The 5,164-nt window shown below is 26.6% G+C and overlaps 1 long non-coding RNA gene across 1 annotated transcript; it reads right to left on the bottom strand.

Annotated features, from left to right (window-relative positions):
* Positions 1-2,554: 2,554 nt before the first annotated feature.
* LOC124886403 lies at positions 2,555-4,271 on the bottom strand. The gene is made up of 3 exons (XR_007043542.1): positions 4,138-4,271; positions 3,700-3,910; positions 2,555-2,817 (listed from the first exon to the last, which is right to left on the bottom strand). It is a non-coding gene; the product is annotated as an uncharacterized LOC124886403 (long non-coding RNA).
* Positions 4,272-5,164: the final 893 nt, after the last annotated feature.

Below are 5,164 nucleotides of genomic sequence, written 5' to 3' on the forward strand. Positions count from 1 at the left end.
TATTGATTTTTGAATTTGAATAGTGTTGTTAGGAAATAACTGAAAACACGTGATTTATGAGCTTTTAATGGGAATGTAATCTGAATAGTTAATTTAAGGTAATTTTAACATATTTAAATCAGTTAATTATGGGCAGTAAAAATCATTTGTATTTGTATTTTTATAGCAACGGTTTGCAAAAATACAAAATACAAGTTGCTATTTGCAAAAATACAAAATACAAGTTGCTTTTTTTAGTTGATTTTGTTCGATTTTTCTATTGATCTATTTGTGCTACTTCGTTTAAGTTTTTTAAATTTGTCGTAAATTTGTTTATGAATATTTTCTTACCAAATTTTGAGTTAAAGTTAATGTAATAGTAATTTGAACTGGTACAACAAAAAACTGATCGAAATAAGTTTTTCAGGCTGATCAAAATTATATTTTTGGAGTATTGCTTGTTGGAGTTTGAGAGTACATCTGTATATAGCAATCAAATTCAATGATCAGTTTGACAACTTTCTTCGAATTCAACGATCAAGTTTAACTTCTTCTGAAAAATTTCTCCTAATTCAACTATCGGTTATAAATTCACCAGTAACTGTTATTGAAGGATTAATCATAATATTTTTTCGCATATCAATTTCATAAGGTGTTATGTAGTTGAAAAAAATGAATTTGTTCTTATTTCTTTTCGAGCCTTTATAGTTATTTTATTCGATATTTTTTATTGATATTTTGTGCTACTTCGTTCAAAATTTTTACGTCGTCGTAAATTTGTTTATGAATATTTTCTTAACAAATAACGATGAAAAGTTAATGCAATAGTAATTTGAACTGATAGAACACAAAACTGATCGAAATAAGTTTTCCAAGCATATCAAATATATTTTGTGGAGTTTTGTTTGTCGGAATTTGAGAGTATATGTATATATCTGAACAGTTTTTATTATATTTGTTTTGCTTGTGTTCGATTCTGGATGTTCTGAATTTGATTATATTTAACGTTGAACAAATAATTTGTAATTGTATTTTTGCTGAAAATTTTTACTGTTTTTGTATTTTTAGTTTAACAAATGTTGTGTAAATGTATTTTCGATTGTAATTGTTGGCTGTGTAAGTATAGTTTACATTTATAACTATAGAATTTTTTTAAATTTTTTATTGTGAAAGTGTGTTGTAACAATTGACAGATTACAAATATGTATATTTGTATATTTTAGGTGAAGTCAGTTAACAATAGGTAGCATACCAGTTCTCGTGAAGCACTCTGGAAGGTGTAAGTATGATAATAACTATGAAGAGTACGTCACTGATGCTATATTGATGAGCACGACAACATCATTCAATGAACTGCATAATCTCTTGCATCTCACTTAAATGTGAATTTGAGCAGCAAACATATTCAAGTGGAATATCAAATCACTGAAAATGCAGGGCAAATACAAATAAATAATGATATGAATTTAAAAGTATTTATTTTGCAATAAAATATATACAAGACATGAATTGTCTACCTTTGTACAAGACAAGTGAAATAGCACTGCCTCCGAAGTACAAATGACCTCCTGGAAGACCTGCAATGAAGGATCGTGAAAAATCTGAAAGGGATATGTTTGAAAAAAAGAGCATCAACTCACGTCGTGGTTGTAGGTCTAAGGGTCACAATAGGCGTTCATGTAGTAAATAATGAACACATTTATTAAATTTATTTTGGGACATTTATCTACCGTTTGATATAATGCTTTATAAATGACTCTTAAAAATACTTAATTGTATTACTAAATTTGAAAGACAAATACATATACTTATATTGTGAAAATATATATGTTTTAATGTATTTGCTAAACTATATGTTATAACAACATATAGTAATCTATATATTGTATGAACAGACAGTAAATTACATATACGAAGTAAATTATGTATTTCATATTATATGATAATACAGTAAAATAGATATATAAAGCTTCTATGTATTTCAAAATCAAATGAAGAAACAGAAAAATACATATGATGTTAATTGTATATATATTTTAAATTTTAATATGAAAATTGCATATGTATATTGCAACTATGCACATTGCATATGTATTTTGAAGTGTAATTTGAACAGTGTATCAAATCATACTGAACACTGAAAAAAAATATGCTTAATAAACTTATTTGAAAACATATTCAACATATAAGAGTAAAATGAATAACTTTCATTCACTTCTCAATTAATAACTTTGATTTACTACAAAACATATGAAAAGAAAGAACAAATGGTAAAATTGAGAAATTGATACCAATATCAATTTGCCAAAAAAATTTAGAAATTGATACGAATATGTATTTATATTATACGTCACAGTTAAGAACATATGATGTTAACTACATATGTATTTTTAAGTTAAACCTGAATACTGCATATCTAAACACTGCATATGTATTTTTGACGCTAAATCTCTCTGTAACAAATAAAACTGAATACTGAAATAAAACAAATACTACAAAATTATTGAAAACATATTCAACATAAAAGACTAAAATGAATTAGTTTCATTCACTTCAAAATTAGTAAGGTTGATTCACTACAAAACATAAAAAAAAGTTTCTACAATTAATACCAACATCCAGATAAATCTTAACAACGATGCAATGTAATAAAACCACGAACAATCAGACTTCTAAAACTTCTATGACACTAGTTATCTTGCTTTTCCTAACCGACCTCAATGGTGCTTCATCATCACTTTGAGCTTTTGCTTCTTGTTTTCTCTTATCATAGTCCCCACAATAGTGAAGCATATCTTGTACGAAGTACGTTGGGATTGAACTCAGCCGTAGGAACGCCTAGACCATAAGAAAAAAACTCTGCGTAAGTAACTATATACAGACCACAGTCCCTACAAAAAACCATTGAATAATAGTTAAAATATATTTTGTACAAACTTACAAATTTATTATACGTATAATTAAAATACTTATGCAATGCAAATTTTGAAAGTTTTTTTGCAATGAATATTTCATCACATGACACCTATACAAAGTTAAACTACACCTTATTAAACTGTGAAAAACAACTAAACACAACCAACACATCAAAAAATACATATAACAATGTATATACATATATTGAACAGACCAAAAATACAAAATCATCACTAAAGCAAAATACATATGAAATTTGATATGTATGTATAAAAATACAAATACTACCCTATACCTTAAAATATATATCGAATTATAACGAAAATACAAATGAACGTTCTTATGTATCTGTATGCACTTTAAATTTCTATAGCATAAGTGCAAAATGTATTTGTATTTTAATAAATACAATTACATCCAAAAACATAAGTGTATTTGTATTTCAATAAATACAAATATGGCCAAAATCATAAAAAGTAATTGTATCATCAATCTAAAATAGTAAAAAAAATGTATTTTTCATGCATACAACCTAGCAAATTCATATAATATATAAAATACAAATAAACATAGCAGCTTCACATAAAATATAATTAAATACATATTAACCAAAAATGACAATTTAACCTATCATTTTCCCAAAATCAACTTGCTGAAATCAATAAATACATATCAGCATAACATGAAATACATATTAACGGAAATACATGAAAAAATACATATTACCCCCAAATTTGATAAAAGCTTTACTGAACTCCCTAAATACATAATAATAAATAAAAATACATTTACAGCGAAAAATACCTCTTCTTTTATTTCTTCTTCAAATTCACTAGCAGAAGAGTTCTCAATATCATCATCAACATTGCTTTATTCTGTAATTCCATTGACTTTTCTTTTCTTCTCGTATTTTTTTATTTTTTGTTCTTTTGGAGAAGAAATTTTCTTCAACCGTTTTTTTTTTTCAAAATATCCGCCATCTTCACCGATCGTTATGAAATTTGGACCTAAATTCCTTCGTAATGGAGAAACTGATGAATTACCTTAAAATTCATTAGAGCATAAAAATCTTAAAATCTTTGTTCAGCCATTAGAGCATAAAATCGGAGAAACTGGAGAAATGGTGAAACTTTGTTCAGCCATTAGAGCCTAAAAACCTTAAAATCAGAGTTGCTAATGGGTTACAGTACAAAAAAAAAATGAAGAACCTGATAACATACAATAAAGAGATTAATTAGTTACCTGAAATAGAGGAACACTATCCTTATCAAATCTTGTTAAAATCGTGCAAAAGAAAAAAATTTAAAAGAAGGAAATCTTTCAATGGCGTGAAAAAAGGGTAAAGAAAAAAAATTAAGGAAAGAGAAGGAGAAAAGCGTGAAAAGGGGAAAGTTATACACGGTAAAAGGTAAAATAGGGACCACTTTTAAAATAATGTTGTTGTTGCTACACAGTGTAATTTCTTTAAAGTGTTGTTATTTTTTATAATTCAAGTCTTAGATATGCTGCTCCACGTAGTTTTTTCAAAAAAGTATTAGTTGTCATTAATTTTGATAACTTCTCATAAGAAAAGGTTTTACTAAATATAAATATATTAATTAATTCAACTCTTAAATATTACTCCCTCCGTTTAAAAAAGAATGACGTACTTTCATTTTTAGTCCGTTTAAAAAACAATGACCCATTTCTTTTTTTGACAATACTTTAATTTTAACTTTCCACATGGCATGTTTAGAACCACAAGATTAAATGACATTTTGATACATTTGACACAACTTTAATTTAAGGCCACAAAATTCAAAAGTTTTCTTTATTTTTTTAAACTTTGTGTCAAGTCAAAATAGTCATTCTTTTTTAAACAAAGGAAGTAGGAAAAAATAGTGAAAGGACGATTTTGTCTTTAGAGCAAAAAGTTGAAACAATATTTCTAAAGTTTTTCACACTTTTAATATATTATAGATATATATTATAGAAATAAATTATAAATGTAGATATATATTATAGATTATAATTTATACATCATATATCTTATGTTTCGTTTGATCATACTCATGCCCTCCAACTCAATTTCCTTAATCATCTTCTCTATTTCCCTACTACCATTGGTGGCCTCCCTGCCGCTTCATTTATTCGTCTAATATTCAAAATTCATTGGCCTAATTAATTAAATCATTTGAGCTCGTATAATGTACGTCTCATGAAAAGGAGAAATTATCCATGCATGAGTTTCTATCCAATCTCAGACTTTAAATTCGAGATCTCTGATGAT

Source organism: Capsicum annuum, chromosome 1 (assembly GCF_002878395.1).
Source record: "Capsicum annuum cultivar UCD-10X-F1 chromosome 1, UCD10Xv1.1, whole genome shotgun sequence".
Classification (NCBI taxonomy): Eukaryota; Viridiplantae; Streptophyta; class Magnoliopsida; order Solanales; family Solanaceae; genus Capsicum; species Capsicum annuum.